The sequence below is a fragment of the Molothrus ater genome, unplaced genomic scaffold (assembly GCF_012460135.2).
Source record: "Molothrus ater isolate BHLD 08-10-18 breed brown headed cowbird unplaced genomic scaffold, BPBGC_Mater_1.1 matUn_MA570, whole genome shotgun sequence".
Taxonomy (NCBI): Eukaryota; Metazoa; Chordata; class Aves; order Passeriformes; family Icteridae; genus Molothrus; species Molothrus ater.
In genome coordinates, this window is record NW_023416744.1 from 17,885 (window position 1) to 40,065 (window position 22,181).

Below are 22,181 nucleotides of genomic sequence, written 5' to 3' on the forward strand. Positions count from 1 at the left end.
CGGCAAAGCCGCAGCTCCGGCGCTGTCGGCCGGGCTGCTTGAGCGGCACGGGGGGATCCGCCGAGAGCCTCCGGCCCCGCGCGGGGACTCCTGCAAGGGCCCAGGGGCGCCGGGCTCCGGCCCTCGGGGCTTTATTCTCCGGCAGCCCGAGCCCCGCGGCTGCGGGGCAAAGAAGGAAAGGGGGCACGGGAAGAGAGGAGCGAGAGCAGGGCATGAGAAAGGGCGGCGAGGGAGCTCGGGCTGCGCAGGAAAGCGGGACGGGAAGGGAAAGCCCGGGAAGAGGGTACAGGGAGGCTGGGCAGAGGAAGGAGAGAGGGGGAACAGAAGGGAGTAGCGGGCTAGGGACAGGACAGGAAGGAGCCGGGTTTGTGGGGGGAGAGGGAATGGGGGAAAGGGAACGAGAGAAGGCGAATACGGGGAGAAGGAAGGAGGGCTAAAGAGAGGGACAGGCGGGGAAGCCTCCCAGAGCCCCGGCTGCACCCCGAGCCCGGCCCGGCGCCTCGCCCTGCCCGGGATGCTGCGCTCGGCGGAGCTCGGCTCGCTCCGGAGACGCTCGGCTCGAGTCGGCTCTTGTCGCCTCAACTCGGCTCTTGGCGCCTGCATTCGCCTCTTCGGCAGAGCTCGCCTCGCTTCGGCCCAACTCCCAGCCGCTCTGTGCCTTGGGCGCGCCTCGGCTCCGCTCGCCTCGGTTCGCTCGAGGCCGTCAGGGTCGGCCGCTCTCGCCTTGCTTCGGCCGAGCTCGTGCGATTCCCCCGAAGGCGGCGTCGTTCGGTTGTGTTTTTAGAAATATCTTTCTCTATCGATTGTATCTTTCTATAGTTAGATTTATATTTCTAGAATACTTCTATTAATCCAAATAAAAACCCCATCTCTAACCAAAAAAATACACGAAAACACCTTCTTTTAAACGGTATCGAAATATTTTTATACTTTGTATAGTTATACTCACATTTATATATATGGTTTCTTTTGATGCAATCTATTAATAATTATCTATAATATCTATAAAATTCTAGACATGTATTTAAAGTATTATTTATATTATGTATCGTATCTACTGCTGCAACTGATTTTTTCTTCTAGTTTTAAACTTTATCTGTACGTATTTATGATATATTTCTAGACTTAGATTTCTACCTTCATATTCTTTGTATTTATCATTTTTATCATCAAAACCCTGCCTACTGGCAAGTAAAAAAAACCGCTTTCTATAACGATTTAAAAAATATTTTTATATTTATAATTTTCCTATTTCTATTTATCATTTGCTCTCTAGTACGTGATAACATACCTGCTCCTGCACCGCAGTGGGGCTCCCTCTCCTGGGCACCTCGGGGTGCCCCCAACGGCATCAGAGCCCCGAGTCTTCACCCCCCCCTTTGCCTCTAGTTAGAAACTACACTGGAACTTTTTTCTGGAAACAAAGACACGACCTAAATCCTCTCCCCATGTCCTAGACAGATAGATGTTCAGTTCTTAGTTGACTGGGCAGCAGTTTCTTCAATAGAACGAGAAACAATATGGAAACGTTTTAGCTACAAGCAAATAGGCAAATCTGAACAAGGTCCTGGTGGCCAGCCGCTGCAGTTATTTTGAAGCAATTTTTTAAACAATCAAGTACTGATCCCACAAAAAATAAAGCAAAAAGCTGACTACTGGCTAAGAAAGAAGGAAAAATTAACTTTTGACGACAACAACAACATTCCAAGGACACAGGCTTTTTTCCAATCTCATACCTTATTACTACCTCTCTTGGGAATTCTCATCGTGGATCCCAAAAGGAATAAATCCCTCAGCGTGTCCTAAAGCACCAAGGAGCTACCTACAAGTGAAGGTGGCTACTTTCAGTGCAGACACAGCTGATGGCACAGCAGTAGCGCAGTTCTATGCTGCACAGGGATAATACTGTCTCCTCTTCTCCAGCAGCTGACTCTCTCCTGCCATGGTTTCTGTAAATGCATCAGAGCACGACCTTAAACACAAACAGGCAAGAAAACACCATCAGAAGTCTTTCATTAAGCACTACAAGAAGGGTTCCAAGCAGAGACCAACAGAATTTCAAGGAAGCAGTATGCAATTAAACCACCTCAGACTCGTTCAAGTATCCGGCAGGTAGATGGAACCAAAATGGAACCATTCAGAAACGACAAAGAAAACCTCCCCAAGTATTTATACAGGAGTCCTTAACGTCAGAAATGGGATGACAGGTTATGTTCAGATAAGATGAATGTTTATTTGGATGTAGAAATAAACTTCTCTCATGGTCCTTTGCCAAAAAATAGAACCTACAAGTGAACACCTACACCTGCCTAAAAAGACCTAACGAGCCCCTGGCAGCCACCGGCATCAAAGCACAGGGGATGTTTCTAATCCAGGCTAAGGAGAACAATATCACCTTTTGTTCTCTCCAGTTTGTTTCCTCTGCAGTCCTATTTGCTTCTTATGATTTTTACACTCTCTGTATCTTCTCGGGCAGCGCTGAGTCTGACAACCAGGATACGAGAGTCCTTCCCTGCCCTACGGAGAGAACCAGGAAAAAAAGTTAAAAAAAGAACAGGGCAGTTTGAAGTTAATACTTCCGACGAGAAGCAGCACCTGACAAACAGAGTGAACAAAGCGTGATACCTCCCTGGGGACAGAAGACTTACAAACTCTCCGGGATTTACAATCCTAGTAACCAAGCCCTTCAGCACAGCAGCCAAGTGTCCCATTAGGTGGTGCTGCACCAAAGAATGATCCGAGAGGTTCCAAAGAGTGAAACGCACGTTATTTTCCAAAGACGTAAAATCGTGCAAAATAACAAAACTACAATAGATCTAAACTACAGGGCAAGAGTACAAGTGTTAACTTGAGGAGCTGGAACCATCCAGGTAAGCAACTGCTAACTGGATCCTCAACAGAGTTTGAGGAACCCTCCAGGATACAGAAGGGTTTTCCCCAGAAATTACACAGGCCGAGTTTTGATAGAAGTACACTTGCCAGATGCTCAGAAACGTCACCCATCCTCCTCCGGGTGTCCTGAGAGAGCTGCGAATGGCTCTCACGTGGTTTGAGCTGGTTCTGTAAGGGCTCAGGGTGAATTTCACCAGATGCAACCAAACTGGGCAACACCCAGTGGGACAGAAAGAACCCAAAGCTTGTTTTACCCAAAGCTTGGGTAAGCAGAGCTCCAGCAAATACTGAGGAAACGGACAGAACAGGGTAACAAATAATAAACATACCTTTTTTTTTTTTTTTTTTTTTTTTCAGATGAGCAAAACAATTAAGGAGAAGGTGGAAAACTCACCATGACTGAACATTTCATCACCTGTAAGCTGACCATCCTTAGCATAGAGGACTCCAAATTTAAAATTCACCGATCCCTGGAAAATAAAACCAAATATTATTTGGTAAACAGTCAAACAGAAGACATAACAATTTGGTTCCTCTAATCTTTGCATACATCCTACACATCAGAACATACATTTTATACTATCTCCTACTACACGATAATTTACCTTTAAACTTTGATAGTATAGCATAAAACCATTAACTTAGATGGGTGATCAATTATTATTAAGTTGGTGCTTCAAGTTATTTTTGCTGTCAGGTTCAAAAAAACATTACTTCTTTTTACTGTAACGAGCAATTGATTTAGAAGTCATCAAAAGCCCATCAAAATACAAAGCTGTACTCACCGGACGGGTCTGTGAGCAAGAAGTAGTTAGGCTTGTACTCACCTCTTGCCCTTCAAGAACCAATAAATCCTGTCAACAAAAACAGCATCTTTAGCCCCCTCCTATTAAAGATTTTACAAGGATGATGGTTTTATTTGTGTTTAGAAGTTTGGATTTGAAATGGCCAGTTCAATGGATAAAGAGACAGTTTAAGTAGTATTAGATTATTATTCTTATTCTTATTAGCTACTGGAAGAAACAAACCAGTAGTATCTATACTTAATTACTTCTATTTCCAGGAAATCATAAAGAAAAAGAACCAAACAAAAAAAGTCACTTCCTACCTTTTGTATCTCAGGATGAAAAATGTCTCTTGGGCTCTTCTCCAGTTTCTCCAGACTCCTGGCACTGAAATGCAAATGAACGAGTGCTTTAGAGGAGGGCAAGTGCACATTCCAACCCCGAACCACCAACCGATTGCAGTTACAGCGCTTACAAAATGAATCGTTCCCAGAGCCTCTGGGAAACGGAACGGTTGGTGCAACTGCCATTTCTTCCCCAAAATACTAACTTCCAACACTTCCTAAACTTAGTTTGCATTTTAAAAACAGAAATTAGGGAGACTCAGGGTGGAGATCAGGTTGAAATTGATTTCCTTCTAAAGCACAGGGCTCTGTTCCATCACCCTTCACTTTGGCTCCACACAGAATCACGGGGAGCATTTTAGGAGGGCTCAAGAACCAATTCTATTTCTCTCTTTTTTCTAGTTCTCTCTCTTCCTAAATCATTCAAGGCAAGTCAAATGAAAAAGGACAAGTTCAGCATCAAATTCACACTTTTTCCCTTTGTCTACTCAAGAACAGGCTTTAAAACCACTTCTTGCTGCCTTCAACGATTAAGACTTGCAAAACAGTTTCACAAGTTTGATAGGTTTACCATAAAAACCACAGAACGCAAGCTCTGAATTACAGGAAAAGGTACACAGGCAAATATCTCAGCTGATGGTGGCTTATTTGTAAACACATACCTTAACGGAGATTGCACTGAGAATGTTTCAGTGGGACTCTAAGGGAAAAGTATTTTCTGAGTACCCTGTAAACAAGAAAAGCTAGGATATATTACAGGACATACCCACTTGTTCTGCATATTCAAATAGGATTATCAATAAAAACATTTAAGAAGGAAGAAAACCAAGGTAATTTTACTCAGCTATATTTGCTGCCGATTTAGAGAAAAAAAAAAAAAAGTCACGGGTGCTGCAAAGAAAAAAAAAAAGTGAACCAGAAACGCCTACAGTAGACTTTAAAACAATTGCTTGGATAAAAGCAGCTCATGGAACATGAAGTAGAAAAAAAGCGAAACCAGTATCAGACCTGCCTATTTTCTTACCATTGCACAAGAAATTCCGACAAGCGGTATAAAGTCACTGCCTAAAACCGATCCTAGGATGTAACCAAGAACAATTGAGGCATTTGCTAATCTAAACGGAAACCTTTTCCGGACCCTAGTGTCAAATCACACGTTTTGTCTTGCAGCAGCTCGAGGCTGGAGAGCATTTCCCCTGGGGGTCGGGAGGGTAGGGGCACAAGGGACTGAGTTTGCGGATCGCACCTGTGCCATCAGAAGGAACCAGCCCGGCGCTCCTTGCGCTCGCCATTCTCCGGGCCATCGCTGTGTTTTACTGCTCAGCGATGCCGCTCCATCTGTTTGCGTGGAAGGAAGAGCCACGAGCACTGAGGCACTCAGCAGCCGTGTCATTCCAGCGCTGTCGAGCGCTCTCTGCTCGCAAGGCTGAGCACGCCGCGGAGCCGCCTCCGCAGCCGCTCGTCCGCCCCCGCCCACAGCAGCGGCAGCCAGTCCCTTTGTTCCTTCCACCCCAGCCTCTTCTGGCATAGCCTGGGACGATCTGGATCAAAAGTCACCTGCGAGTCCTGCCCTTGGGGCGTGCTGGCAGCAGCCAGGGCTCCCGGCCCTTCAGCTCCCCAGCTCAGCCTGGAGCAGCCGTGCTGAGCTCCACAAACGTGCATAGGGAGAGTTTTATCCCAGCCAGGGCTCTTTCAGCTCTCCAGCTCAGCAGGAGCAGGCAAGGAAAGTCAGGGGAGACCAGAACACCACTCTGATCCCAGTGGCCTTTCCTCTCCCTCTCCTTATTTGTCTCTGAAGGGGATTTTCAAACCCTTCAAGATGGCCTCAAGTGGTTTCCAAGGCGACGGTGCTAGAGTCATCACTGCCACGGAAACCCTCTCTTTGGCATCATATAAATATTTCCCTTGAAGGAGGCTGGATGAGTGGGCAATGCACTATTTTCTAGCACTCCCTGGCTGCAACAGGACAACCTCCAGGAGATGGGAGGGAGCTTGGGAGGTTAAAATTAGCTTGCCATGCTGGCCAGCAATGGAAAGAGGTGATTGCTGATGTTTCAGCCCAAAACCTGGGGTTATTTGTGTCAGCAGGATCCAAATGAAATAGATTTACTCTGTAGGGAGACAAAAACGAGAAAAAAAAAGGCAGGGAGGAAGTAAGGTTGAAAACTTGTGCTTTTTTTGCCGTTCTTCAGAAAAACTTCTTAAAGTTTTCCCTTTAATGCCAATCCCACATTCTCTTGGGTCAGAGGGGACTGAAAACACCGTCTCCTCCACGCTGGGAGCTCCTGGGGCAGCTCAGAAATCCCTGCTGGCTGCTGAGAGCTGGCATGGGGGGTGACAGCCACGTGCTGGGCTGGTGTCCATGCAGGGCACTGGCAATGCTGCTGGCAGCCCCTCCAGAGCTGTGCCCTGGGGCTCAGCATCCTGGCTGGGCAGAGCTGGAGGGGATGCTGGGCTGCAGCCCTTGGCAGAACCAGTGGCCCTTAGGGGACAGCACAGCTCCAGAGAGTGTTTTGGGGTTCCTGTCCCACTGCCTACGCTCAGGGTGCAGGCAGATGGGGGTCCTGGAGTACTTCACCCTCTCCTGGCAGCATATTCAAGGCTGAGGTGTTTTGCTTTGCTTTTAATTGCCTCCCTTCTGTCTCCTCAACTCACCAGCACCTTTACAGGAGCACAGGGGGAGGTGTCTGCCTGCACCGGGGCCAAGCTCCGAGCAGGGACAGGCTCTGCAGAGGGCGTCTGCGCCCGGGCTGCTGCTGTAAACACCTCCTGTCCCCGAGCAGATGGCTCCTCTCACATCCCTGCTGCAGGCAGATACCAAAGGGCTTTCCTGACAAACAAAGCACGGCCGCCTGCAGCCCTGGAGCGCTTCTGGCTTTCCTGGAAGAAGGGGATGCTCCCTCCTTGTCGCACTGCCCAGGCTATTTTTAGACCTGCATAGCAACCAGAGGATGGGGAGACACGGTGTCCCCCTGCCACCCTCTCACCTGCTGGCTGCTGGCCTTTGGCAGGGGCTGGGGATGAGTGTGGGGTGCTGGCTGGGCTGGAGGAGAGGGGTTCCAGCTGATCGCCCCCCAGCACCACCCCAAAAAGTCTCCCAGGAGGCACAGAGCTGCTCCAAGACCCACTTGCTTTCCCCACTCCAGAAGGTGCTGCCAAGGAAATCTGGAGACCAGCAAGGTCAGGCCGCAGCACCTGCTTTCCTCTTTCTCCCTTTAGAAAAAAATAACAACCCACCCTAAATCCAGAGCAAACAATTAAAATGTTCCAGTTGCTGGCTCAGAGCAGCGATCCCAGATAAAACCCCAAGGATCCGCCAGCTAAAAATAGCCTGAGCCCCATAAATTAAACAAAAGCTTTTTGCTGGGCTCTTGGAAAGCCAGTTCCAGTGCAGTTTTCTCTATGTAAGGTATAACTCTAATGGTATTTGTTATTATTAGCCCTACCTCCCCCGTGTCACCGACCTTCCCAGCACCATTGTTTAGGAACGGGAATTTTACAGAGCCAGACTTCTTCCTCCTGGCAGCTCCTCTGCTGGAGTGGGATCCCACCTCAGCCACTTTCCTGCCTTTTTATATTAGTTTAAACCTTTTTTTTTTCCCTTGCGGGCAACTGATTATTTGATACTAAGACATTCTATGTTTTGTAGGGCCACCCTCATTTAAGCAGATGTCTCAAACATCTGCTTAATTTCTATCCCTATCAGCTGTCCTGGGAGCTGTGGACCCTTAAATAAATTCCTGCTTGGAAGGCAAATGTATTGGGCAGCCTTTGGTGGACACTGTGCAAGCCAGCATGCATGCAGGGGCTTGTCTCACCTCCTTTCTGTCATCAAGCCCATTAACAATATTTCCTCATATTATATTTTATATATATGTGATGTTAGACAGCCAATGACTTACAGCTTTCTGGGAGATTTCTCCTCCAACCCTTTAAAGAGCTTCCAGCATCCCACTGTCTCAAGCACACGTGGCCAGCTCATGAGGATGAGTTCTCTCCAGTCCTTCTCCAATGCTTTTTCCCAGCACTCCATGTTGGCTGTGAGGAGCACATCCAACACCTGCTTTCCCAGCCCAGATATTTAGGCTTTGTTGCTTTTTCTATTGGCTTTTACAAAAGTATTTCACTTACTGCACTGGGAGCAGCTGCATCCCAAAGCCCAGCTGAGATCCCTTGCTCCATCCTCGTGCTGGACTTCAATTGTTTTGCTTCATTTGCCAGTAGTTCTGTGGCTCGGGCCGGACAGCACCCGCCACATCCTGCGGCACCAAGGCCGCCCCTGCTGCCCCCGGCCGGGACACCTCGCGGCCTCGCGCCGCGGGCGAGGCGGAGCCGCACCACAGCCGCGCCCCCGGGACGAGGAGAGGCGGCCCCTCCTCGTTCCCTCCCCGCCTTCCAGCCGCTCCCCTCCCGCCGGCTCCTCCCTTCCAGCCGCTCCTCTCCCCGCCTCACCGGAGGCTTCTCCTCCGACATGGCGGGGGGGGGGTCGCAAGGGGGTCGCGCTGGGGGCGTGGCCAACGGCCAAGGGGCGTGGGGGGGCCGCGTGCAGGCGCGTCCTCGCTGAACGTCACGGGGGCGCTGTGCTCCGGAGGGGGAGCGGCGTGAGGGGAGAGCCCGGGACACCCCGAAACAGCCCCTGGACACTCCGAAACAGCCCCTGGATACCCCAGGGATACCCCGAAGCAGCCCTTGGATAGCCCAAAACAGCCCCTGGACACCCCCGGGACCGCACCTTCCCGGTGACACGGCAGCTCCTGGGTGAGGGAAAACGGGAGGAGAAGCCTTCCATCAAAACACCCAGTGTCTCCAGTCCAGCCCAGACCGGTGCTGGGGTGTTCAGATCCCCCTTAAGGGGAGGAGAGGCAAGTTTGCCTCGATCCACAATTGAGGAAAGAATTAGATTCTAAACATACCCGAAAGCGAGATTTAAAACACAAACGAGGTTAAATATTGGGATCCAAAGCGATATTTCAACCTTTATTTTTTTTCATAAAAGAGAAAAGAAAGAAGGTAGAAAAGTGGGGATAGCCAAGAATAATTACGTGAAGCAGAGGGAAGGTGTTACCACCACCGTGGGTCCAGCGCCGCCTCACAGAGTGCGGTGGGTGTTTCACAGCAGTTATTGCTGTTTGTTTGCCTTATTAATGTTTGTTTGCCTTGTTATGCATTCATGGCAGTCACTCTAATCGTTGTGTGTGTTTGTATTAACTGTTACAGTTGTTGCAGCACTTTGGGCTGGAAAATGAAGGATTGGGACTTGCCTAAAAGAGACAGTCTTAAGAAAAGGGGGGACTTGATAAATAACACAGAGACTAGAAATTTTCAGTTCCCCTGAAGATGCTGAATAGAGCTTTAGGGCTAACTAGCAAAAAAGATTAAAGGTACGCATGAAGGAGGATAAATGTAGCTGGAACCAGTGGAGAAAAAGATAGAGGACTACAGAGGGGTTTTTGCAAGTTACGTAACAAAAAACAATAGTGCATACCAAAGAAAAAGTTCAAAGAAAGGTCACCAGTAATACTGAAGCATTCAGTGAATATGACCACGAGACCCCCCCCCCCACGTTAGATGACCTCCAGGACCAAAAAAGGACTTCCAGTTACAGGTGAACGCATGCAAATTAGTTCTAGGGAAGTGGTGTTAGCATATTAGCTAGGAGACACATTGTAATGAATATGTATGATCAGGATGGAATAAATACCCTCTTGTGAATTTTCACCACACACATCAGATTAAAGGAGATAGATACGCTTCTGTGTGTCCAGCGCTGATAAAGAATGACTGCTTTCTAACGCTTTAAATTGAAAAAACGTTTATTTCATAACGAACATCCTAACAAACATCCTAACAAACATCCTTAACATCCTAACAAACATCCTAACATCCTAATAATCCTAATCTTCTAATAGCAACATCGAACTCTATCCCCAAGTTTCTACAACTACATGCTTTCCCTCTCACAGTTCCCACTCTCCTAGTCTTGAAGTAAACGGGAAGAAGAAATCAGACGAGGCCCTTCTCAGCATGCTGGTTTTCAGTTCAGACGGGCCGTGGAGGATCCACATCAAATCAGATCACACGGGGGCGGTGCTGGTTGTCTCCTGCGGCCATGGCTTCATTTCCCCTCGGTGGCCGCTGTCCCAGCCTGTTTCTTCGCAGGTCATCCAGCTCTCTCCGGGGACGCTGGCGGGGCACAGGGCTTGGGGCCCTGTCCCCATCAGCCAGTCTGCGGCGCCGGCCACCTCCAGGAGCCGCATCCTCCTGCGCCTCCTGCTGCTGCCGCTGGCGCCAGCGCACCACGAAGGGATGGAGGCGGCGGCGGGGGCGGCGCGGGACCAGCCCGGCGCGGCTCTCCTGATCCTGCAGCACGCGGATGCTCCCGATGGGCCCTTGGCAGGTCGGGCAGGTGGCGGCGGCATCAGGGGCAGCCTGGGGCTGGATGCAGGCGTGGCAGAACACGTGTCCGCAGGGCTCCACGGCAGCAGCGGGGCTGTGCAGGAAATCCACGCAGATGCGGCACACCCGGACGGCTCGGGGCGCTGGTGGCTCCTCCCTGGCCTCCGACATTGCTGCTCCCGGAATTGACTGCTCTCAGCCGCTGGCAGGACTCGAAGGCTTGGCTTCCACTCGGGGCACTCGGAGGTTCCTCAACCTCTCGTGGGACTCAGAGATTCCTCAGTCTCTGGCAGGACTCAGAGGTTCCTCAGTCGCTGGAAGGACTTGAAGGTTCCTCTTCACTCACTGGCAGGACTCAGATGGTCGTCTTCACTCACTGGAGTAATTCAGAAGCTCCTCGGTCACTGGCAGGACTCGAAGGCTCCTCGGTCACTGGAGTAACTCGAAGGCTCCTCGGTCACTGGCAGGACTCAGAGGCTCCTCGGTCGCTGGCAGCACTTGGAGGTTCCTCCTCAGTCACGGGCAGACTTGGAGGTTCCTCACTCACCGGCAGGACTTGGAGGCTCCTCGGTCACTGGCAGCAGTCAGGTTCCTCAGTCACTGGCAGCACACAGAAGACGCTCGCTCGCTGGTAGCACAGAGGCTCCTCAGATGCTGGCAGCGCTTGGAAGCTCCTCAGCTGCTGTGGATCACAAGCTGAGTGTGCTGGCACTACCCAACGCTGGCGGTTATAGTTACGCAGGTGGCGTCATAATGACCATGAGTGACACGGCCTGACATCACAGGGCTCTGAGGGCCACACCCAGGAGCTCCCCATCCACAGACAGATCCTGTGGCACAAGGCCCACCTGGCAGTGGGCTGCACACCTCAGTGTTCGCCCAGATCCCTTCCAGGCGGTCCCTCCTGGTTTCCATGCCATGTGTTGGGGTCTGGGGCTGCACCTCCCCAGCGGGAGGACTCTGTTCAGCCCTTGGTTGAACTTCAGGAGGTTCCGTCAGCCCATTGCTCCAGCCTGTTGAGGTCCTTGTGGGTGCAGAGTCACCTTCTGGTGTCTCAGCAGCTCCTCCCACTGTAGGAAATGCAGCAAACTTGCTGAGGGTGCCCTGGACCCCTTTATTCAGGCCACTATCAAGAAGGAAGAGGACTGGTCCCAGTGCTGATGCCTGGGCTACACTGCTGATGATCAGCCTCTATCTCAGCTTCATGCTGCTGATCAACATCCTCGACTTAAAATCCAGTGTCAACAGTTAAAATCACTTCCTCACAGGGCAGAGCTTATTTGCAAAGTTCTGCTTCCGCCAAGCCTCCTGCTTTCTCCAAACTCGTGAGAAATGTCTGGCTGATCCTTTATCAGCCCCAGTGAGCATTTTCCCCTTCAAATACAGCAGCTCTGGAATACAGCAAAGGATCTGTTGAATCATTTGCCTCTTCCACCACTTTTCCTGAAATATACCTGAAACATACCTGGTATTTTCCTGAAAATACCATTGTCGCACTACACACCGACACCAGCTCTTGGAATCTTTTTGTGCCCTTTGCAAAGAGACTGAGGTTGTTTGGCAGAGACTCTCCAGGACCAGGCAATACAACAAGGCACCTCTAGGGCCCTGCTGCTGCTGCCACCATAGCCCTGCTGTGGATGGAATGGAAGAGGCTGTGATGGCAGCAGGCCACCCCAGCACAGTTATCCACGTGTAGCTGGGCAGCCTGTGCTCACAGCTCAGTCTGTCCCTGGGATTTCACCCCTCAGAGTGCTGGCTGTTTGTCCCACCTTTCCTATCACAAGGCTGGAATTGGCCTAGTGCCAGCTTTTTGTGGCCTTTATGTGCAGGGCTGTAGAACTCCCCTTGGGCTCAAAGCCAAGCTCCCTGTTACATCTCATTAACCCCTTCTTTCCAAGTTCCCTTGTGCGTCCTCCTAGTACCCAGTGCAGGTGGTGGGGCACTGTCCCACTCCTCAGCTGTGATGTCCCCATCACTATCTGCTTACCCATCCCACTCAGGACAGATTTCCATTGTGGCAGCCTTGCAAGGGACCAGTTAATCCTCATGAAATGTCTTTTTAGCTGCCAGGCTCCACTCTCAGTTACACTGCAGGCACTTCTTCCCAGACCTGAGTGGCACCTTGGCCACCCAAGGACACAGCTTCACCTCCCCACCATGGCCCAGCCAAGCCAAAGGGTTCACCAGCTTTGCAGTGCCTCAGCCACATGATCCCTGCACACAGAAACATTCACAGGAGGAATTAGAAACATCAGTAGCTCCATGCCAGGCTATGGGAAGCAGCCCCTGGGATGAGGATGCTGGAGCCCAGGACAAAGCTCAGGATAAGAGCAGAGGACACAGCGCCTCTGTCCAGGGACACTGGGTGCTGCCCTGGCAGCATGGCCTGGCCTCTGCTTGTCCCCAGGGCATGGCCACATTCCATCCACCATCCATCCTGGCTCCCAGCAGGTCTCTCTGCTGCCCTGGCGCGGCAGAGGAGGACAGAGCCAGTCACAAGTGGGGTTTCAGGAAGAGGAACTCGCTTGCAGGGGTCTCCCATCCCTGATAGGTTTGGAGACATCACCCCTTAGTGCCAGTGGGAGCACTCAGGGAACCCAAAATGAATTTACTGGTCCCAGTCCCAGGGCAGGAAGGGGACTGGACCCTCGTGCAGGGGAAAGGCAGTTCAAAAGGATTTAGCACCAGCTGTCCCTGGATGTTGCTGGCCCTCAAAGTCCTCATAGCTTTCCCTGTACCTTTGGTGGGCAGAGACACCATGGGTCCTTTGGGCCAGCAAATGCAGGACCCCTATCAGCACTTTCCCTTCTCTTTACTGGGCTCCACGGTTCATCCTCCATGCCCAAGGGGACTCCAGCCAGACGGGGATCTCTTTGGATCATCACCTCCGTGCCGAGCACACCCGGACACGCCGCTCCCGGCACCGCCCCCGGCTCCTGCCGGGCAGCACCGAGCGCAGCCCCTGCCCGGACACAGCGAGGGAGAGCAACGCCCAGAGAGCCTGGCAGGGCCAGTCCCTTTGTTCCTCCCACCCCAGCCTCTTCTGGCATAGCCTGGGACGATCTGGATCAAAAGTCACCTGCGAGTCCTGCCCTTGGGGCGTGCTGGCAGCAGCCAGGGCTCCCGGCCCTTCAGCTCCCCAGCTCAGCCTGGAGCAGCCGTGCTGAGCTCCACAAACGTGCATAGGGAGAGTTTTATCCCAGCCAGGGCTCTTTCAGCTCTCCAGCTCAGCAGGAGCAGGCAAGGAAAGTCAGGGGAGACCAGAACACCACTCTGATCCCAGTGGCCTTTCCTCTCCCTCTCCTTATTTGTCTCTGAAGGGGATTTTCAAACCCTTCAAGATGGCCTCAAGTGGTTTCCAAGGCGACGGTGCTAGAGTCATCACTGCCACGGAAACCCTCTCTTTGGCATCATATAAATATTTCCCTTGAAGGAGGCTGGATGAGTGGGCAATGCACTATTTTCTAGCACTCCCTGGCTGCAACAGGACAACCTCCAGGAGATGGGAGGGAGCTTGGGAGGTTAAAATTAGCTTGCCATGCTGGCCAGCAATGGAAAGAGGTGATTGCTGATGTTTCAGCCCAAAACCTGGGGTTATTTGTGTCAGCAGGATCCAAATGAAATAGATTTACTCTGTAGGGAGACAAAAACGAGAAAAAAAAAGGCAGGGAGGAAGTAAGGTTGAAAACTTGTGCTTTTTTTGCCGTTCTTCAGAAAAACTTCTTAAAGTTTTCCCTTTAATGCCAATCCCACATTCTCTTGGGTCAGAGGGGACTGAAAACACCGTCTCCTCCACGCTGGGAGCTCCTGGGGCAGCTCAGAAATCCCTGCTGGCTGCTGAGAGCTGGCATGGGGGGTGACAGCCACGTGCTGGGCTGGTGTCCATGCAGGGCACTGGCAATGCTGCTGGCAGCCCCTCCAGAGCTGTGCCCTGGGGCTGGGCACAGCCAGAGCTGGGCTGGTGTCCATGCAGGGCACTGGCAATGCTGCTGGCAGCCCCTCCAGAGCTGTGCCCTGGGGCTCAGCATCCTGGCTGGGCAGAGCTGGAGGGGATGCTGGGCTGCAGCCCTTGGCAGAACCAGTGGCCCTTAGGGGACAGCACAGCTCCAGAGAGTGTTTTGGGGTTCCTGTCCCACTGCCTACGCTCAGGGTGCAGGCAGATGGGGGTCCTGGAGTACTTCACCCTCTCCTGGCAGCATATTCAAGGCTGAGGTGTTTTGCTTTGCTTTTAATTGCCTCCCTTCTGTCTCCTCAACTCACCAGCACCTTTACAGGAGCACAGGGGGAGGTGTCTGCCTGCACCGGGGCCAAGCTCCGAGCAGGGACAGGCTCTGCAGAGGGCGTCTGCGCCCGGGCTGCTGCTGTAAACACCTCCTGTCCCCGAGCAGATGGCTCCTCTCACATCCCTGCTGCAGGCAGATACCAAAGGGCTTTCCTGACAAACAAAGCACGGCCGCCTGCAGCCCTGGAGCGCTTCTGGCTTTCCTGGAAGAAGGGGATGCTCCCTCCTTGTCGCACTGCCCAGGCTATTTTTAGACCTGCATAGCAACCAGAGGATGGGGAGACACGGTGTCCCCCTGCCACCCTCTCACCTGCTGGCTGCTGGCCTTTGGCAGGGGCTGGGGATGAGTGTGGGGTGCTGGCTGGGCTGGAGGAGAGGGGTTCCAGCTGATCGCCCCCCAGCACCACCCCAAAAAGTCTCCCAGGAGGCACAGAGCTGCTCCAAGACCCACTTGCTTTCCCCACTCCAGAAGGTGCTGCCAAGGAAATCTGGAGACCAGCAAGGTCAGGCCGCAGCACCTGCTTTCCTCTTTCTCCCTTTAGAAAAAAATAACAACCCACCCTAAATCCAGAGCAAACAATTAAAATGTTCCAGTTGCTGGCTCAGAGCAGCGATCCCAGATAAAACCCCAAGGATCCGCCAGCTAAAAATAGCCTGAGCCCCATAAATTAAACAAAAGCTTTTTGCTGGGCTCTTGGAAAGCCAGTTCCAGTGCAGTTTTCTCTATGTAAGGTATAACTCTAATGGTATTTGTTATTATTAGCCCTACCTCCCCCGTGTCACCGACCTTCCCAGCACCATTGTTTAGGAACGGGAATTTTACAGAGCCAGACTTCTTCCTCCTGGCAGCTCCTCTGCTGGAGTGGGATCCCACCTCAGCCACTTTCCTGCCTTTTTATATTAGTTTAAACCTTTTTTTTTTCCCTTGCGGGCAACTGATTATTTGATACTAAGACATTCTATGTTTTGTAGGGCCACCCTCATTTAAGCAGATGTCTCAAACATCTGCTTAATTTCTATCCCTATCAGCTGTCCTGGGAGCTGTGGACCCTTAAATAAATTCCTGCTTGGAAGGCAAATGTATTGGGCAGCCTTTGGTGGACACTGTGCAAGCCAGCATGCATGCAGGGGCTTGTCTCACCTCCTTTCTGTCATCAAGCCCATTAACAATATTTCCTCATATTATATTTTATATATATGTGATGTTAGACAGCCAATGACTTACAGCTTTCTGGGAGATTTCTCCTCCAACCCTTTAAAGAGCTTCCAGCATCCCACTGTCTCAAGCACACGTGGCCAGCTCATGAGGATGAGTTCTCTCCAGTCCTTCTCCAATGCTTTTTCCCAGCACTCCATGTTGGCTGTGAGGAGCACATCCAACACCTGCTTTCCCAGCCCAGATATTTAGGCTTTGTTGCTTTTTCTATTGGCTTTTACAAAAGTATTTCACTTACTGCACTGGGAGCAGCTGCATCCCAAAGCCCAGCTGAGATCCCTTGCTCCATCCTCGTGCTGGACTTCAATTGTTTTGCTTCATTTGCCAGTAGTTCTGTGGCTCGGGCCGGACAGCACCCGCCACATCCTGCGGCACCAAGGCCGCCCCTGCTGCCCCCGGCCGGGACACCTCGCGGCCTCGCGCCGCGGGCGAGGCGGAGCCGCACCACAGCCGCGCCCCCGGGACGAGGAGAGGCGGCCCCTCCTCGTTCCCTCCCCGCCTTCCAGCCGCTCCCCTCCCGCCGGCTCCTCCCTTCCAGCCGCTCCTCTCCCCGCCTCACCGGAGGCTTCTCCTCCGACATGGCGGGGGGGGGTCGCAAGGGGGTCGCGCTGGGGGCGTGGCCAACGGCCAAGGGGCGTGGGGGGGCCGCGTGCAGGCGCGTCCTCGCTGAACGTCACGGGGGCGCTGTGCTCCGGAGGGGGAGCGGCGTGAGGGGAGAGCCCGGGACACCCCGAAACAGCCCCTGGACACTCCGAAACAGCCCCTGGATACCCCAGGGATACCCCGAAGCAGCCCTTGGATAGCCCAAAACAGCCCCTGGACACCCCCGGGACCGCACCTTCCCGGTGACACGGCAGCTCCTGGGTGAGGGAAAACGGGAGGAGAAGCCTTCCATCAAAACACCCAGTGTCTCCAGTCCAGCCCAGACCGGTGCTGGGGTGTTCAGATCCCCCTTAAGGGGAGGAGAGGCAAGTTTGCCTCGATCCACAATTGAGGAAAGAATTAGATTCTAAACATACCCGAAAGCGAGATTTAAAACACAAACGAGGTTAAATATTGGGATCCAAAGCGATATTTCAACCTTTATTTTTTTTCATAAAAGAGAAAAGAAAGAAGGTAGAAAAGTGGGGATAGCCAAGAATAATTACGTGAAGCAGAGGGAAGGTGTTACCACCACCGTGGGTCCAGCGCCGCCTCACAGAGTGCGGTGGGTGTTTCACAGCAGTTATTGCTGTTTGTTTGCCTTATTAATGTTTGTTTGCCTTGTTATGCATTCATGGCAGTCACTCTAATCGTTGTGTGTGTTTGTATTAACTGTTACAGTTGTTGCAGCACTTTGGGCTGGAAAATGAAGGATTGGGACTTGCCTAAAAGAGACAGTCTTAAGAAAAGGGGGGACTTGATAAATAACACAGAGACTAGAAATTTTCAGTTCCCCTGAAGATGCTGAATAGAGCTTTAGGGCTAACTAGCAAAAAAGATTAAAGGTACGCATGAAGGAGGATAAATGTAGCTGGAACCAGTGGAGAAAAAGATAGAGGACTACAGAGGGGTTTTTGCAAGTTACGTAACAAAAAACAATAGTGCATACCAAAGAAAAAGTTCAAAGAAAGGTCACCAGTAATACTGAAGCATTCAGTGAATATGACCACGAGACCCCCCCCCCCACGTTAGATGACCTCCAGGACCAAAAAAGGACTTCCAGTTACAGGTGAACGCATGCAAATTAGTTCTAGGGAAGTGGTGTTAGCATATTAGCTAGGAGACACATTGTAATGAATATGTATGATCAGGATGGAATAAATACCCTCTTGTGAATTTTCACCACACACATCAGATTAAAGGAGATAGATACGCTTCTGTGTGTCCAGCGCTGATAAAGAATGACTGCTTTCTAACGCTTTAAATTGAAAAAACGTTTATTTCATAACGAACATCCTAACAAACATCCTAACAAACATCCTTAACATCCTAACAAACATCCTAACATCCTAATAATCCTAATCTTCTAATAGCAACATCGAACTCTATCCCCAAGTTTCTACAACTACATGCTTTCCCTCTCACAGTTCCCACTCTCCTAGTCTTGAAGTAAACGGGAAGAAGAAATCAGACGAGGCCCTTCTCAGCATGCTGGTTTTCAGTTCAGACGGGCCGTGGAGGATCCACATCAAATCAGATCACACGGGGGCGGTGCTGGTTGTCTCCTGCGGCCATGGCTTCATTTCCCCTCGGTGGCCGCTGTCCCAGCCTGTTTCTTCGCAGGTCATCCAGCTCTCTCCGGGGACGCTGGCGGGGCACAGGGCTTGGGGCCCTGTCCCCATCAGCCAGTCTGCGGCGCCGGCCACCTCCAGGAGCCGCATCCTCCTGCGCCTCCTGCTGCTGCCGCTGGCGCCAGCGCACCACGAAGGGATGGAGGCGGCGGCGGGGGCGGCGCGGGACCAGCCCGGCGCGGCTCTCCTGATCCTGCAGCACGCGGATGCTCCCGATGGGCCCTTGGCAGGTCGGGCAGGTGGCGGCGGCATCAGGGGCAGCCTGGGGCTGGATGCAGGCGTGGCAGAACACGTGTCCGCAGGGCTCCACGGCAGCAGCGGGGCTGTGCAGGAAATCCACGCAGATGCGGCACACCCGGACGGCTCGGGGCGCTGGTGGCTCCTCCCTGGCCTCCGACATTGCTGCTCCCGGAATTGACTGCTCTCAGCCGCTGGCAGGACTCGAAGGCTTGGCTTCCACTCGGGGCACTCGGAGGTTCCTCAACCTCTCGTGGGACTCAGAGATTCCTCAGTCTCTGGCAGGACTCAGAGGTTCCTCAGTCGCTGGAAGGACTTGAAGGTTCCTCTTCACTCACTGGCAGGACTCAGATGGTCGTCTTCACTCACTGGAGTAATTCAGAAGCTCCTCGGTCACTGGCAGGACTCGAAGGCTCCTCGGTCACTGGAGTAACTCGAAGGCTCCTCGGTCACTGGCAGGACTCAGAGGCTCCTCGGTCGCTGGCAGCACTTGGAGGTTCCTCCTCAGTCACGGGCAGACTTGGAGGTTCCTCACTCACCGGCAGGACTTGGAGGCTCCTCGGTCACTGGCAGCAGTCAGGTTCCTCAGTCACTGGCAGCACACAGAAGACGCTCGCTCGCTGGTAGCACAGAGGCTCCTCAGATGCTGGCAGCGCTTGGAAGCTCCTCAGCTGCTGTGGATCACAAGCTGAGTGTGCTGGCACTACCCAACGCTGGCGGTTATAGTTACGCAGGTGGCGTCATAATGACCATGAGTGACACGGCCTGACATCACAGGGCTCTGAGGGCCACACCCAGGAGCTCCCCATCCACAGACAGATCCTGTGGCACAAGGCCCACCTGGCAGTGGGCTGCACACCTCAGTGTTCGCCCAGATCCCTTCCAGGCGGTCCCTCCTGGTTTCCATGCCATGTGTTGGGGTCTGGGGCTGCACCTCCCCAGCGGGAGGACTCTGTTCAGCCCTTGGTTGAACTTCAGGAGGTTCCGTCAGCCCATTGCTCCAGCCTGTTGAGGTCCTTGTGGGTGCAGAGTCACCTTCTGGTGTCTCAGCAGCTCCTCCCACTGTAGGAAATGCAGCAAACTTGCTGAGGGTGCCCTGGACCCCTTTATTCAGGCCACTATCAAGAAGGAAGAGGACTGGTCCCAGTGCTGATGCCTGGGCTACACTGCTGATGATCAGCCTCTATCTCAGCTTCATGCTGCTGATCAACATCCTCGACTTAAAATCCAGTGTCAACAGTTAAAATCACTTCCTCACAGGGCAGAGCTTATTTGCAAAGTTCTGCTTCCGCCAAGCCTCCTGCTTTCTCCAAACTCGTGAGAAATGTCTGGCTGATCCTTTATCAGCCCCAGTGAGCATTTTCCCCTTCAAATACAGCAGCTCTGGAATACAGCAAAGGATCTGTTGAATCATTTGCCTCTTCCACCACTTTTCCTGAAATATACCTGAAACATACCTGGTATTTTCCTGAAAATACCATTGTCGCACTACACACCGACACCAGCTCTTGGAATCTTTTTGTGCCCTTTGCAAAGAGACTGAGGTTGTTTGGCAGAGACTCTCCAGGACCAGGCAATACAACAAGGCACCTCTAGGGCCCTGCTGCTGCTGCCACCATAGCCCTGCTGTGGATGGAATGGAAGAGGCTGTGATGGCAGCAGGCCACCCCAGCACAGTTATCCACGTGTAGCTGGGCAGCCTGTGCTCACAGCTCAGTCTGTCCCTGGGATTTCACCCCTCAGAGTGCTGGCTGTTTGTCCCACCTTTCCTATCACAAGGCTGGAATTGGCCTAGTGCCAGCTTTTTGTGGCCTTTATGTGCAGGGCTGTAGAACTCCCCTTGGGCTCAAAGCCAAGCTCCCTGTTACATCTCATTAACCCCTTCTTTCCAAGTTCCCTTGTGCGTCCTCCTAGTACCCAGTGCAGGTGGTGGGGCACTGTCCCACTCCTCAGCTGTGATGTCCCCATCACTATCTGCTTACCCATCCCACTCAGGACAGATTTCCATTGTGGCAGCCTTGCAAGGGACCAGTTAATCCTCATGAAATGTCTTTTTAGCTGCCAGGCTCCACTCTCAGTTACACTGCAGGCACTTCTTCCCAGACCTGAGTGGCACCTTGGCCACCCAAGGACACAGCTTCACCTCCCCACCATGGCCCAGCCAAGCCAAAGGGTTCACCAGCTTTGCAGTGCCTCAGCCACATGATCCCTGCACACAGAAACATTCACAGGAGGAATTAGAAACATCAGTAGCTCCATGCCAGGCTATGGGAAGCAGCCCCTGGGATGAGGATGCTGGAGCCCAGGACAAAGCTCAGGATAAGAGCAGAGGACACAGCGCCTCTGTCCAGGGACACTGGGTGCTGCCCTGGCAGCATGGCCTGGCCTCTGCTTGTCCCCAGGGCATGGCCACATTCCATCCACCATCCATCCTGGCTCCCAGCAGGTCTCTCTGCTGCCCTGGCGCGGCAGAGGAGGACAGAGCCAGTCACAAGTGGGGTTTCAGGAAGAGGAACTCGCTTGCAGGGGTCTCCCATCCCTGATAGGTTTGGAGACATCACCCCTTAGTGCCAGTGGGAGCACTCAGGGAACCCAAAATGAATTTACTGGTCCCAGTCCCAGGGCAGGAAGGGGACTGGACCCTCGTGCAGGGGAAAGGCAGTTCAAAAGGATTTAGCACCAGCTGTCCCTGGATGTTGCTGGCCCTCAAAGTCCTCATAGCTTTCCCTGTACCTTTGGTGGGCAGAGACACCATGGGTCCTTTGGGCCAGCAAATGCAGGACCCCTATCAGCACTTTCCCTTCTCTTTACTGGGCTCCACGGTTCATCCTCCATGCCCAAGGGGACTCCAGCCAGACGGGGATCTCTTTGGATCATCACCTCCGTGCCGAGCACACCCGGACACGCCGCTCCCGGCACCGCCCCCGGCTCCTGCCGGGCAGCACCGAGCGCAGCCCCTGCCCGGACACAGCGAGGGAGAGCAACGCCCAGAGAGCCTGGCAGGGCCAGTCCCTTTGTTCCTCCCACCCCAGCCTCTTCTGGCATAGCCTGGGACGATCTGGATCAAAAGTCACCTGCGAGTCCTGCCCTTGGGGCGTGCTGGCAGCAGCCAGGGCTCCCGGCCCTTCAGCTCCCCAGCTCAGCCTGGAGCAGCCGTGCTGAGCTCCACAAACGTGCATAGGGAGAGTTTTATCCCAGCCAGGGCTCTTTCAGCTCTCCAGCTCAGCAGGAGCAGGCAAGGAAAGTCAGGGGAGACCAGAACACCACTCTGATCCCAGTGGCCTTTCCTCTCCCTCTCCTTATTTGTCTCTGAAGGGGATTTTCAAACCCTTCAAGATGGCCTCAAGTGGTTTCCAAGGCGACGGTGCTAGAGTCATCACTGCCACGGAAACCCTCTCTTTGGCATCATATAAATATTTCCCTTGAAGGAGGCTGGATGAGTGGGCAATGCACTATTTTCTAGCACTCCCTGGCTGCAACAGGACAACCTCCAGGAGATGGGAGGGAGCTTGGGAGGTTAAAATTAGCTTGCCATGCTGGCCAGCAATGGAAAGAGGTGATTGCTGATGTTTCAGCCCAAAACCTGGGGTTATTTGTGTCAGCAGGATCCAAATGAAATAGATTTACTCTGTAGGGAGACAAAAACGAGAAAAAAAAAGGCAGGGAGGAAGTAAGGTTGAAAACTTGTGCTTTTTTTGCCGTTCTTCAGAAAAACTTCTTAAAGTTTTCCCTTTAATGCCAATCCCACATTCT

At 52.5% G+C, this 22,181-nt stretch overlaps 1 long non-coding RNA gene across 3 annotated transcripts; it reads right to left on the reverse strand.

The window, feature by feature from the left end:
- Positions 1 to 898: 898 nt before the first annotated feature.
- LOC118701306 (uncharacterized) lies at positions 899 to 4,893 on the reverse strand. Of its 3 annotated transcripts, XR_004982466.2 has the most exons (6): positions 4,684 to 4,893; positions 4,001 to 4,064; positions 3,720 to 3,746; positions 3,287 to 3,362; positions 2,396 to 2,517; positions 899 to 1,972 (listed from the first exon to the last, which is right to left on the reverse strand). It is a non-coding gene; the product is annotated as an uncharacterized LOC118701306 (long non-coding RNA). The 3 variants fall into 3 exon arrangements; XR_004982464.2 differs by having other exon boundaries at positions 2,396 to 3,362; XR_004982465.2 differs by lacking the exon at positions 3,720 to 3,746 and having other exon boundaries at positions 2,396 to 3,362.
- Positions 4,894 to 22,181: the final 17,288 nt, after the last annotated feature.